The sequence below is a fragment of the Tamandua tetradactyla genome, chromosome 9 (genome assembly GCF_023851605.1).
Source record: "Tamandua tetradactyla isolate mTamTet1 chromosome 9, mTamTet1.pri, whole genome shotgun sequence".
Taxonomy (NCBI): domain Eukaryota; kingdom Metazoa; phylum Chordata; class Mammalia; order Pilosa; family Myrmecophagidae; genus Tamandua; species Tamandua tetradactyla.
This window is the reverse complement of record NC_135335.1, coordinates 66,956,289-66,971,467: the sequence shown is the minus strand read 5'-3', so window position 1 is coordinate 66,971,467 and position 15,179 is coordinate 66,956,289. Positions and strand designations below refer to the sequence as shown.

Genomic DNA, 15,179 nt, shown 5'->3' with positions numbered 1-15,179 from the left:
GGCCAATATATCATTTTAGATGAGCAAATCTGAATCAATAGTATTGTCAAATATGCCTAACAGCTCTATGGAATGCTTTATGATGTCATAATTTGCATAAAGGATAAACAGAATGTGTAAGGTGAATGGATGAATAAATATTGGCCCTTGAGGACTGAAGTTACCTAAAGTACAGCAAATAAGAAATGGTTTGTTTGTATCAAAGTTTCTGCATTTGCCACTAAAGATATATTGAAAGCCATTTAAAAATTAAAATAAGGATGTTAAGGAAAGCATACTGATAAAAGTGAAGGGTGAGGCATGGTCATATGTACTTTGTGTTTATTAGTTTGGATATTATATATGACAATGAGTATGTGTTGCTCATATAAAAGTGAATATATATTGTTTAGATACTAATATACTTGAATTGCTGCAACCAAAGGACTCGTTACAAAATGTCATCAACTCATTGTTTCTGCTCAGTAAGGGTGTAGGTTTCAGTTTGGGCCGTTGTTGCTACTAAAGAATGAGAACAACAAAATGGCCCAGCCAACAGCTTGGCTGGTACTTAAAATGTATAGAAATAGGAAACAGAAAGCTGGAAAGCCGAAATCAATAGAGATATAAGCTATATCCAAGTTTTAGTTCTTCAGGGATATGCTATTGAGAAACACTTCAGAGATCTTCCTTAGCAATTCTTTGTTAAAGTCTCAAATTGATAGTAGACATAGAACAACTCCAAACAAAGATATGAAAATTGCTGTGACAACCTTAATTATAGCTCACATACTAAACTCTCTAGCATGTTGGATATTGAGGAATGCATTTTATGTAGACTGGAAGCCAGAGCTGTTTGCTATGATGGTTAAGACTACACTGCAGTTTAATAATAAAAAGAACACCATTCAAGGGAAAAGTAGATCGAAAGCAAAACCAGTTCCTAGGTAAGGGGACAAATATCACTGATTAACGTAGTAGCATTGAAACCTTGCAAAGTTCTCCTGAAGTGTACAAATATAAAAGCAGGAATCATTTTATTGGGTTTCCAGCTCACCGTTGCTAGGTTGGAATTTTAAAGATCTCTAATCAGTTCAGACAAGAAAGGCACACCACAGCCTTCTTGGGATAGAGCAGGACACAAAAAGATTAGCAGAAGTTGAACTACCAAAAAAAATAAGAATTAAAGAAAAAAGTCAAATCATCCAGGTTTAGTTTCTTGGCTGCTGAAACAAATACAATACAACAAATACCATACAACAGGTTGGCTAAGCAACTGGAATTTATGGCTCACCATTTTGGGACTAGGTGCAGGCCAAAACTCAAGCATCAGCAAGACAATGCTTTCTCTTGAAGAGTGTGGTTTTCTGGGGCTAGCCAGCAATCTTTGAATTCCTTGGCTTTTCTGTCACATGGCAATGCAAAAGGTGACTTCTTTCTCTTCCAGGTTCTATTGATCTCCGCTTCTGACTGCTCTCTGTGGCAGCTTCTTGCATGCCCAATTTATTTTGCTAATAAAGACTTCTGCCATATTGGATTAAGACCACTCTCATTGTAACATGTCCAAGGTCCTAGTTACAAGTGGGCTCATACCCCCAGGAACAGGGGTTGGGATCTTTTGTGCAGGACATGGTCCTATTTCCAACAAATACCCCAAATCATTCTATTGTCTTAAATTTATTTGCTAGTGAACTCTAAACAAATAATTTGTAGAGAGAAGAACATTGTGAATGGCTCAATCCACTGAAATAAGGGGCACAGAGTCTGGAAAAGACAAATTAGGAAATCAATATCCTCCCAACAGTGGTTTTAGAAAGTGTACTAGCATGCCCATGCTGCCTATAAATTGAAACGAATTCTGTTATAAAGCCGTGTCCCAGGAGGACAGCAGCAGCAGCAGCACCGGAAACTTTTAACATCGCAAATCTCAGCCCTAACGGCCCATGACTAAATCAGAAACTGGGGTGGGCACTACAATCTATATTTTACCAAACATTTCAATTGATTCTGGTACATGCTAAAATGTAAGAACCACCACTGTACAGAATAATGCTTTACTTCTTTTGGATTTGTAACACTCTAAAATGCACGAACGGCTTCATTTCAGACCTCTATATAAAAGTGTTTTACTCTCATTAAAATGTAATGTTTATTTAATGAAAATTAGTCAGAAAAAAAATGAAATAGTTAAAATATAGTTTCTGATAATTGCCCAGAAATATTTGAAGTCTTTAATGAATCGGGGGGCTCCCATTTGGGGACGATTGGTACTTTGACATGATGTGGATGACATGGAGGAGAAATGACCAATTTAGGACTTGTTTATCCAACAGCATGGATTCCCCCTCCTTACAGCATATCTTGCAATTGCTGTTGAACAACCAACTTGCCAGCCACAGAGACCAAAACTAAGTCTCTACTATTATGACACCATTCTTCAAGGAGACCAAAAAGCCACTTGGTGTCTAGTTAGCAGCTGAAGTGCAAGTGGAGAGACAATATTGTGTGACCATAAGATGTCATTATCAGAGGATGAAATATATGCACTGAATTAGAGGTCTCTATTTGGCATTGTCTCCCCGCAATGAATAATTCATGGACCTACAAACCAAAGAGGGAAGGTAGAAGATGTCCCACTTACCATGTATTCTAAGCCCAGAGGGAAGTTTCACAGACAACTCCTTTGTTCCTTAGTTTTATACACATCCATAGATTACATGAAAAAAATCCAATCATATCTGATCACTGCCTATAAATATTGAAATGAAAGGCATATTTGATATTAAAGGATGCTTTCTGGAGATCTTCAGAAATCCAAATTTCAAAGTCAAGCCGTGACCCAGGCTCTTTCTTTTTTATTAGAAAGCTTTTAAACCACACTCCTTTTTCTACCAGTGGACTTGGAATTATGTTGTATAAGGAAAACAGTAATTTCCACAATGGTCTTTTTTTTCTGATTCACAAGGAAATGCACCTATATGGAGAGAAAGAAGGTATATGTAATGAGGATACTGAGTGACCTGCCAAGCTGTCTGTCAAAAACAAGCCTTGGCAAAACGATAAAGGGATGCATCATCAACATCTTCACTTGTGAAAAACTGAAGCCCCAAATATGAAACCTGTAAATGTCTTAGGCTATTATAACATCATTTTGGATTTTAAAAGGAAAACTGTCATTATTTATAATAATAAATAAAAGATCTGAGACTATTTCAGAAGGAAAGCAAGAGAAAATGAGAAATAAAACCTCACATTTGCTAACCAGGGAAAATTAACATTTGTATCCTCTATGATAGATGTTTGTGCTTAGCAGCATTCCAACAATGATTATGTAAAATTACTTCACTGCATATTACTTATCAATTTTATTGAAGTAATGACTGTGAGAAAAGACAATATATAGCTATAAGGCTGTGACTGTCTTGCATTGGCTAGGAATATGTGCAAATATAGATCTGCAGAGACAAAACTACTGACCTTTCTTTTGTGCATCTAAAGTGCATAAAAGATCTTTGGTTATTTTGGCATTACTCATGAAATTGGATAGCTCTCTAGACATGGAAATTTTATTGTAATGTTTTTTAGTGCATACAGTAAATGAGCCAAGGAATCCATTGTCTCTCAGGAAAAAATAAAACAAAATCAGTTATTAAAAATTGGTGTCCCTCACTACTATTTCAGTAACATATCTGAACTTAAGAATTATGTGTTACACTATGAAGAGTGAGAAGTGCATCTACAATATAAATTCTTAAGAAAGAATAATGGATTAATGATATTCTACTATTCTATGAGAGTATATGGGTTTACGAACTTTTCTAGAAAACTGAAAGATCAGAGAAAAGTCTTGGCTACAAATTGGATGATGTGATACTTAGTCATTCTGCTCGGAAAATCAGCTGCTGCTTCATGCACAGCTGATAGAAATGTGAAGCAGTTCAACACCTATGACAGTCATTTAACTGTGTCTGGTAAAATTGAAGACATATGGGTGGGTCACTGTGGCTCAGCAGGCAAGAATGCTCACCTGCCGTGCCAGAGGACCTGGGTTCGATTCCTGGTACCTGCCCATGCAAAAAAAAAAAAAAAAAAAAAAAAAAATTGAAGACAAATGCATCCTACAAATAAGCTAAAACAGTCCTAGTTACATCTTCTAGAGAAATGCCTATGCATGAGCACAAGGAAATATCTATGGAAATTTTTATACCTCCTGGTATTAGTTTCTATTGCTGTGTAAGAAATTACCCCAAATTTCTGGCTTAAATGAACAAAAATCAGTGTTAAAAGCCAGGGCAGAAGTGAGCTGAGTGCTCTGCTTAGGGTCTGCCAAGGTCAAATTCCAGTTGTTGATCAGTGTTGTGATCTTATCAGACTCGAGGTCTCAGCATATTCATTTTATTGCTGAAACTCAGGGCACTCAGCTCTTAGAGATGCTGCTTCTCCATAGGCAGCAACATAGCTGCCTCTCCATAGGCATCAACAGCATAACTGCTTGCTTCCTTAAGGACAGCAAGAAAATTTCCTTCATGCTTTGTATCTCTTCCTTCAGGAAACATGCCACCCATTTTAAAAGCTTACCTGATTTTATCAGGTTCCCCTGGGATACTCTCCCTTCAGTTTGACTTAAAATCAACTGAATTACCACCTCAGTATTTCTGTATCTTTGTCTCATAATGTTACCTAATTATGAGAGTGAAATCCATTATATACATATTTCTATCTGCACTTATGGGTCGAGGATTATACAATGTATGTACACTAGGGGTGGCAAATATTTGGGGCCATCCCAGAATTCTGTTTGCCCTATTGCATCATTAAAACTAGATAAAAATATATATGAGATCAACAGGAGAGTGAATAATAAAGGATGGAAGATGCATTGGTTAGGGTTCTCTAGAGAAATAGGATCAACAAGAAATATTAGTAAATATAAAATTTATAAAAATGTCTCATGTAACCAGGGGAACATAGAGTCCAAAGATCCGCAGGGCAGGCCATGAAGCTGATGACTCTGATGGAGGGTCTGGGCGAACTCCACAGGAGAGGCTCACCGGCTGAAGCAGGAATAGAGCCTGTCTCTTCTGAATCCTCCTGAAAAGCCTTCCAGTGATTAGATTAAGCATCACTTATTGCAGAAGACACTCCCCTTGACTGATTACAAATGGAATTGGCTGTGGTTGCAGCTGACGGATCATGATTTAACTCTATGAAATGTCCTCATAGCAACAGACAGGCCAGCACTTGCCCAACCAGACAAATAGGTACCACCACCTGGCCAAGTTGACACATGAACCTGACCGTGACAGAAAATTCAAACAAGGCAACACTATCCAACAAAGATGATGAATCAGAGTTTTTTGTCAACATGGATGGATCCGATAGAATAAATTGATTGAAAACAACAAGATGCAGGAAAAACAAACAAACAGCATGGTACCATTTACGTAGAGTTAATCTCAGTAAAACCATACCATTTATTATATACCCCTATTGTTACCGGTAAACACATGGAAATGATCATCTTCAAATTCAATTTAATTGTTGTCTCTGGAGGACAGTTGGGGATGAAATGAAAAAAGGGTAAGTTGATCTCAGACTGGAATGGTAACAATTTCTCTCTTAAGCTGGGTGATAGATAGATTGGGTGCATATTTTATATTCATATTTGCTCATCAGACATGGTTTTCAAAGTAAATATTAAATATATATAAACATAATATTAGTCATGGAAACCTTTCTTGGTCTATATCCATAACACTCAGACAGAGTCATTGCTTCTTTTAGCTGTGCAATCTTGAAACAATAGGGCTTTCAATTTTTGTTACCTATTTATTGAATCCTTTCCTCAAACAAATTGAGTGTAAAATTTGAATGTGGATTTTTAAACTGATAAAAGCACACTCTTTTCTGACTGAACCAGTAGAAACAATAAGGGACAGAGAGACGGGTGTGGGAGAGTGTCCTGGAGTTCTACCCTTACGCTCCCTCCACAAACAGCATATAAGCATGAATATTCAACTTCAGTAATATTGAAGTTATCAAATGTGCCAGTATGCCAACCACTGCTCTGTTACTTTATTTATCACCTTACATATGCCTCTACTATAGCACTAACCACACTTAAGAAATAGTTTTTCCACACATGAACTCTTTTTCTATTCATCTTTCTAATTCTAGCACTAAACACAATTTTTTTCATATACTTTGTGTCAGTGAATGTTTTTTAGATATATTACCAATAGCTTCTCAGTGGAATTAGACCTCAAAACACAAAAAAACACCTTAGACAGTTCAAAAGGAAAATAAATGATTAACTAATTAATTTAACATTATCCAGTTCAGTTTATTCATGGTTGGGCAGGGGTGTACCCTCAAAATGTTCAAAAAGAAGATGTTTAGTAAGAGTTGCCCATTTCAATGATCATTCAGCTGAACACAAGTCCAGGAAAACTACATTTTGAAGCACATCATGACCAGCGTGACTTTTCTCTCACCTCAACTCAGCTCCTCTATTTTTAATTGTATTGCATCAGTATTTCCTGTCCCTTCCAGGGTTTGATTCTATCTGCTTCATCATTCTCTCTCCCCAATCTTCACTTCTATTGATTTCAAACAACTATTTTGTTGCCAATAAGAGTAAATAAATGAGGGGCTATGGATATTTATATAAGGGTAATTTTTTTTAGTTAAATAACTTAAAGATCATACTTTTACTATCACTATTTCAGTATGCTAGACCCAAAACCATACCCTAAGGAAGCATCAAAATTGACAGCATGAGACTTTAAAAAGTTAGAAAGAACAACACAGATATTAAATTCCCACAGAATATACCATTTAGCATCAGTCAATAAAAGGAAAACATTTAATATGTTGGTTTGTCAACATTGTAAAATACTAATAGAAGTTAGTAAGGATGAGGACCAAGGATGTTCCTTACTTCAAAATGCTCATTCATCCATGTTCTCATTGTGAATCATTCATCTTCTCATCATACTATTTACAATGTTATATCTTAAAATGTTTGGTTTTTCTCCTAGACTCCTGCCTCCCCAGCCAACCTATATCACTATATCCCAACCATGTGATTCAGTTCTGAACCATGGAAGGAGAGCAGAAGAGACTCATGCAACTTCAGTATCACCTTTCTTCTCACCCATGGGCTGGGTCATAGTGTGGTGCTGTAAAGCTGTCTCTATATGTGGTCAAACCCAGGGGCTAAAGCCCAGAAGATGCTCAGTCCCTAATTGAATCACCCACCTGCCCTAGACTCTTCTTTGTGTCAATGGAGTCACAATAGCTTGAGCTGTGGTGTCAGTAAAACAGATTCTAAAATATTTCTTTTTCCATGCTGTTTCTTATTTCCTTTACGAATTTTTCTAGTGGTTGCTATAATAATAAATATCAGGAATATTTGGAAGTTATTCCAATTCTCAAAATTGGAATCAGCCACTTAACATCCACAGCCACTTGGGCAAAGCTCAATCATAGTATCCGCAAATCATTCTTAGTTATCTCTTGTTTAGCTCTATTGAAAGGTGCAATGAGGTCTATGGACTCTTTCTGATCAATCTAGTGTTCAGATGTGGGCATCCCTGTAGCAATTTGACACTTTGGAAAGAAAAATGCACTTATACTTCTGACCCAAAATATTTATTTGATATTTGGGAAAAATATCAAATTATACTAACAATAAGTTACTGTTCCTTTGTCTACTCTGAAGGTCTAAAATTTCTATCACCTGAAAACCCCATCGTTATTCTTGGTCAACTGCAAAATAAGTAGCTATTTTCTTATTTGTTCTCCCCTCCACCCATCCATATTCTGTTCCTGGCCTTCAGTGTGTCCTACTCCACTCTAGAAGCCATTCCTTTTTCTCTTCCACAGTTGATTTACACAACCCCAATTCTCTAACAATTGAGAGCTAAATCATCACTCCTTGTAAATGCACCAATTAGTTCTTTTCTAAATAAATGAAGCATACCTTGTTCCTTTAAGCTCAAGTATAAAACTAGTTTCACTGATATCTGCGTTCATTCTGAAGGTCTTTCATGATAAAGGCAGTAAAGTCCTATAACCAGATGATATTTCTTCAAATCCTGGCTCTTCCAGTTATTAGGTGTGTTACCCTGGGCAAGTACACACCTGGTGACTCAGCTTCCGCACCTGTAAAGTGGGGTAATAAAATTGCATCAAGCTAATAGCATTTAGTAAGGAACAAACTGATCGATTCAAGGAGAGTACTTAATTAGTGTTACATATTATTATTGCATTAACTCCTTTAACAACTCCAAGCAAATTTTATGTTCTACCTACTCCAAAACAGCTCCTTACTGGATCCCATATTCTCAGCTCACTTTTATATTTCCCTTAGTCATTTTTATCCACTTGTTGGTAGATTTTCTTCATTTTCCAATTTCTCTGTTATTCATCATTCAGTTTTAAAAATCCTTCCAGAAAGAATAATCATTATTTCAAGCAACCTAAAATATACTGAAAAAAAAAAACAAAACAATGAAAACTGTAATTTCCACCTCTGGAAGTGCAGTGTCATTCTCTCATAACAGTCTTATAGCAAATTTAAAGTCTTTCCTTAATCAATGCTGCTGGCATCAGTTCTCACAGCTTATATTCTACCCAAACCTATCTTTGAAAAAGAGCAAGCAGAAAATCATTAGATATCCATTTAATTTACTTTGTCTCCTCTTTCAAGTTCCAGAGTTCCCAATGCTCCCTGGACACAGCTGTCTTTATCCTCTAATGGCAGACGGTGGTACCTGGTCTGCAACAGTATTTTAAAGTGAGTTTAAAATTAATCCCAAGCGAGTTTACTTTTGAGTATTTGTTTAATTGTTATCCTCTTGGTTTTCTTGAAAACACATACAATATATCAACGCTACCTTACTCTGTGTGACTCAGAAACTGTTTTTTAATTCTTATGCATTCGCAGAAGTTTAAATAGCCAGAAGCTAATTCAATCTTTTATGACCCATAATTATCAAAAAGACAGTGATACTAAACAGATTGATTTCACACTAAAAGCAGAATGTAAACATTGAATTTATAGTAATTGGCATCTTAGTGAAATCAAAACTGTCAAATAACTTAAACTGCAATTTAAGATGTAATATATAATTAGTATTACAGTTTCTTCTCAGACTGAATATACCCACATAGCTCAGAATCACAACCTGATGCTATTTTTAAAGTCTATAAATCATGCATATGATTACTTAGTGATTTTTCCCGCATGGTAGACATTTTGTTAAATATCAGATACTAATGATGGTCAATAAAAGCAGAGAATCCTGATGAAGCAATATACAACTTCATGAAATTTACTTTGGAATTTCTCATAAGTTAATTTCTTCATAGCCTCATCAAATACATATTTTATTGTTAGTAGCACCTTTATACACTGTAATCATTCCTAGAAAGTTACCAAAATTAATATGCTATATAAATGAATAAAAATATGTCAAAACATATACCTTATCCATATTTTAAAGGCCATGCATGGTATCTTTTAACCAATATGAACATAATAGTTTTTCAATTGCAATTATCAAAATTTCCCTGTAAATTTAAAACAAGTCTAAGAAAACACAGACTAACTATAAATAATAGATGGAAACATGGTCATGGGGGTAGACTGTATGTTACTAATGTGGTAGAAATTAGTAACTGTCACCTGATACCAATTCTCCACTTTTTCATATTGATTGGCACTACTGTTTCTCTAAACATATGGCTCCCTAAAATAAAGAACACATATCCCAGACTCTCTGGCACCTAGACATGATCAATTGAGCAATTTTTGCCAAAAGTAGAAAATAGAAATTATGTGAACAGCTTCTTAAAAATGCCCTTGAAAGACACTGCTTAGTAACGTGAATGAAAATGGTGGGGAAAGGAACTCCACAAGTCCATCCCTTCACAAAAGTAATGGGTAAACTGGCAAAAACTGTCAGAACCAACGTTTTCAGAATTCCAGAAACTCATCAAACCTTTATAGCAACAGGGGAATGCTTATTCCAGAGGGGAAAAAACCAACAACAGTTGAATCTCACTGAGAGCTTTGTAGCATTTTATTTTAGCATGGTCCATCTCCCACTCCTCAGCTTGACAGTGACCTGGAAGACAAAAACCTATATTCCTGGCACAGAAACTGGTAGACAGTTTGTTAAATATCAGATACTAATGATGGTCAATAAAAGCAGGGAATCCTGATGGGTACCAAAAGGATCTCATTTTCAAAGAATGTCGGTTGCTTGTCTTGACTGGCTGGTCGCTCCCTGAAAGATTTTTTTTTCCTTAACTGGTAAATCTCCAAGGGCCAAGGTGGCTGCCAAGGGGGGACATTTTTCCAAAACAATTAACGGCAAACAATTAGTCACTGTCGCCTGTGGCAAAGTGTTAATGTTGGAGTAAACATCATTCTAACCAAAAAGCTTGGCAAGAAAGCCTGGGGAATGTGATGCTTGGGGAACAAGGCTTTGAAAAGTTCCCACATATTCCTGGGACTCTAGAAGTCCCAAGAATGTCCAGGCTAGGCTAAGTCTAAGGTTGCAGGATATAAAATTAACATACAAAAATCAGTTGTATTTCTTTACACTAGCAATAAATAATGAAATTAAGAAAAATAAATCATGATTTAGGAGTGTCAAAAAATAAAAGATTTAGTAACAAATTTAACCAAAGAATTGCTGAGCAACTGGATATCCACAGTCAAAACAAATCATTTTGACTGCTAACCCATGTAATATGAAAAAATTAATTCAAAATGGATAAAGAAACAAATGTAAGAGCTAAAACTATAAATTCTTACGAAGAAACATGATAGGTATAAATCTTCACAACCTTGAATTAGGTGGTGCTTTCTAAAATGTGACACAAAAACATACAAATAATAAAATAAAAAAATAGATATATTGGACCTCATCAAAATTTAAAGCTTTTGTGTATCAAGGGACACTATCAAAGAAATTTTAAAAAGCAATGGAATAAGAGATAATACTTGCAAACCATATATCAGAGAAAGGAATATATAAAGAAATCTTACAACTCGAGAACAATTGTTCTTGATTTGTTATAAGATTTGTTGTAAGATTTCTTTATATATTGAAAAATTGAAAAATGGGCAAAATATTTAAATAGATATTTTTCCAAAGATTCTCAACATCACTCATCATCAGGAAAATGCAAAAGTCAAAACCAAATAAAATGCCACTAACTATGCAGAAGCATGACTATGGATTTAAAAACGTAACATAACAAATATTGCAAAGGACAAAAAAAAAATTTGGCACCTTCTTGCATTGCTAATGGGAATGTAAAATGGTACAGCTGCTGTGAAAGACATTTTGGCAGTTCCTCAAAAGTTATATGTAGAATTGCCATATGACCCAGCAATTCCTTTCCTAGATATATGCCCAAAAGAATTGAAATAATCTTCAAACAAAAATTTGTACATGAATGTTCATAGCAACATTATTAATAACAACCAAAAGAGTGGAAACAACCCAAATGTCCATCAATTGATGGATGGATGAGTGATGTGTGGTGTATCCCTACAATGGAATATTATTCAGACTTAAAAAAGAATGAAGTACTGATACATGCTACAAATGGATGATCCTTAAGTGAAAGAGTCCGGGAAGAAAGGTAGCATCATCACATGAAATGCTCAGAATAGGCAAATTCATAGAGAAAAATGTAAGATTAGTGGTTGCCTGAATTGGGGGCAGGATGGGATGGAGGGTGGGCAGGGGAGAATAGGGTGTGACTGCAAGTGGTTACAGGGTTTCCTTTTGGGGTAATGAAAATGCTCTGAAATTAGATAGTGATAATAGCTACACAGCAGTTTGTACTAAAAGTCAGTAGGTTGTACACGTTAAGATTGTTAGAATGATGGATTTCATGTTCATGAATTTTACCTCAATAAAAATCAAAGAGAATACTTTTTTCTAATTTTCACCTTTTCTGCTCCCTAGAGTTGAATGAAATGGTTGTTGCTGAAGTAATCATGTGATACCATGAGGTAAATTTGGGAAGGCAATGATATATGACAAAACAACAAAAAAGAAGTCAAGATCTTTGATCTGAAGTGTCACATTACCTAACTCTGTTCTTCTTTATATTACCAACCTCAATAGACAATGCAAAGAAATTTTGATAAGGGTCATAACTGGAATCCTTTGTAATAATGAACTATAACTACATGTGAAAACAGATTTTTTTTTCATTAACCTCAGTTTAGCATAACAAGAAAAAAAAACAGTAATGGCAAATGATTTCATATATGTAAAATTCTAAAAGATATAAACTGAAAAGCATTAGGATTACTAACATATATAACAAACACTAAGCAAAGTAAGAGGTAACTTAACTATAGAAAAATTCTGAAAATAGTGATGTACCACCATTTCTAAGTAATATATACATGTAAAGGCCAATTTTATCAGTGAAATTATTAGACAAAAATTGTTAAAAGATATATTGTACAGATGCCAGAGACCTATGGAAGCAATAAAGATGAGAAAAACTAAGATTCCAAAAAGAGAAGAGTATTTTCTGAGGCAATGACATCATTGGCTGTTTTCCTCCCTTGGAACATTTGCCATTTTTGTGCACAAGGTAGGGATTCGGCTTATCCCTGACATAGAGCTTCTCAGAGGGAAAATGCAAGACCAGTAGAACCACTGATAGTCTCAAGCGGTTGACATTGGACACTAGAGAAACTCCCCCATGGCACATGGGCTCAATGGGGAAGGTGAGGTATGAGGGTTTGGCCATAGGTTGTTTTTCATTTTATTATGTTTTTTGTTTTGGCCATAGCTTTTTAAAGGAAGATTATAATATCTTACATTATCACATGTCTTAGTAGAAAGGTTGCACGAGACTGTGGAAGTCCACCAAAATACAATACATATACAACAATTGGAAGCTGTCTAATATATTAACTTTATAGGGCTGCTGTAACAAATTATCACTAACTGGGTGGCTTAGAACAAAAATCATTTTATCCCATAGTTCTGGAGGCTACAAATCCAAAATCAAGTTATCAGCAGGGCTATCCACCCTTGGGAGGTATAAGGAAAGAGTCCTTCCATGTCTCTTTCTAGCTTCTGACAGTGGCTACAACCCTTGGTTTGTGCCTAGATCACTCTAGCTTCTGCCTCCGTCTTCATGTAATCATCTTCCTTCTGTATGTGTTGTCTTCACATGGCTTACTTATAAGGACACAAGTCATTGAATTTAGGACCCACCCATCCCAATCTGATATGACTCATTTTAACTTTATTACTTCTGCAAAGACCTTATTTCCAATTAAGGTCATATTCACAGGTTCTGGAAGTTAGGTCTTGAAATTCTATTCTTTAGGGACACAATTTAACCCAAATCCGTTGAAAGGGAGGCTAAATAAAAGTTGAAACCTCACACAGGGAAGAACCAAATTTTCCGCAGTCATTCAAATCTGAGGAGAAAAAGGACAGCCAGGCTTTTAATCAAAATCTGGATGGCTACATCTGAGGAAGAACCAGAGGCGAGTTGAGTTTGATTGAGATGAGATTGCAAACAAAACCCAATACTAGCCCAGTCTGAGATCTTCAGTGATTCTTTCAACCTACTGTTGAGGAAACAAAAATTATTAGACATATGAAACTACAAAAAAATGCAACCAATAATTAAGAATATGAATAATGAATAATAAAAATAGACCCACCAATGATCCAGCTGTTGTCCAGACAATAAATTTAATATGATTACAAATGAGAGAAGGGAATTAAAAATGGATGAGAGGACGGACGTTTTAGCAGAGATTTTGAGTCCATACAAAAGAATCATACAGGTATTATATATCCTATGGACAAATTCTAAAAATCTGCATTCTCCAATTAAAAGGTAGATTGACAATCTGAATAAAAAAGACCCAACTATATATTATCTATAGTAGACACATTTTAATACAATTCAGATACAAAAATAGTGTGATAAATTATGGAAAGCAATATACCGTGCAATTTTATCAACAACAATAACAACAAAAAGCTGATTATATCTTTATCAGGCAAATTAGATTTATAGCAAAAGAGTGTTAGAAAAAGACATAGAGAAATATTACGTAGTGATAAAATCAATCATTCAGGAGGGCATCAGAATTCTAAGTAGGTATGTACCTATTAATATAACTTCCCAATTCATGAGGCAAAAACTGACAAATCCAAAAATAGAAATAGAAAAACATACTATCAAAGTTGAGATTTTAACACTCATTTCTCAGTATGTTAGAATATGTAAACAAAACTCCATTAGATGTATGACATTTTGCCATTTTGACTTATAAGATACATATAGAACCCTGCATCCAACATCCATGGAACACAAATTTTTAAGTGAAGAAAGAACATTTACCAAAATAGAACATACGCTGGGCCATAAGCCAACCATCAACAAATTTCGAAGACCTGAAATCATGTTGAATATGTTCCCTGACTATAGTAGAGTGACACTAGAAACCTATATCTGAAAAAATAACTGTATAATCCCCAAATATTTATAAATTATGCAAACTCCTTCTAAAAAACCCATGGGTCATAATCAAAATTAAAAGCTATATTGATTGAATGCTGTTTTAATTTGCGGGTCTGCTCAAGCAAGTGTAATGAAATGCGTCCATTAAACAATGGGAATTTATTTGCTGACTGCTTTGAGGCTAAAAGGAAGAGTCCAAATCAATGCATCATCAAGTCTATGCTTTATTTCTGAAGATGGTGTTTGGAACTGGCTTAGTCCTTGATCCTCTGTCACCCGGTAATGCATATGGCAGCCTCTGCTGTCCTCTCTGTTCTATTCTGGGTTCCACTGACCTTCAGCTACTTACTTCCATGGCTTGCTTTCTCTGTCTGAATTTCATCCTGTTTATGAAGGAATTTACTAAAAGGATTAAGACCCACCTGATTGAGGTGGGCTGCTACTTAACTGAAGTAACCTCATTTAAAAATGTCCTTTTTATAATAAGTTCCTATGCACAGGAACAGATTAGATTTAAGAATATGTCTAGGTACATACAGCTTCAAACCACCACAAATGTTAAACAAATATAACATATCCAAATTTGGCACCATATTTAAATAATATTGGAGAGAAGTGTTTAGTTTAAAATGCAAAACTTCCAGGAGAAGAAATGTGAAAGTTGA

At 35.3% G+C, this 15,179-nt stretch overlaps 1 long non-coding RNA gene across 1 annotated transcript; it reads left to right on the top strand.

Moving 5' to 3' along the window:
* The first annotated feature begins 114 nt into the window (after positions 1-114).
* On the top strand, positions 115-12,156 carry LOC143646142 (uncharacterized). Its single transcript, XR_013157332.1, has 3 exons — positions 115-188; positions 8,693-8,779; positions 11,973-12,156. It is a non-coding gene; the product is annotated as an uncharacterized LOC143646142 (long non-coding RNA).
* Positions 12,157-15,179: the final 3,023 nt, after the last annotated feature.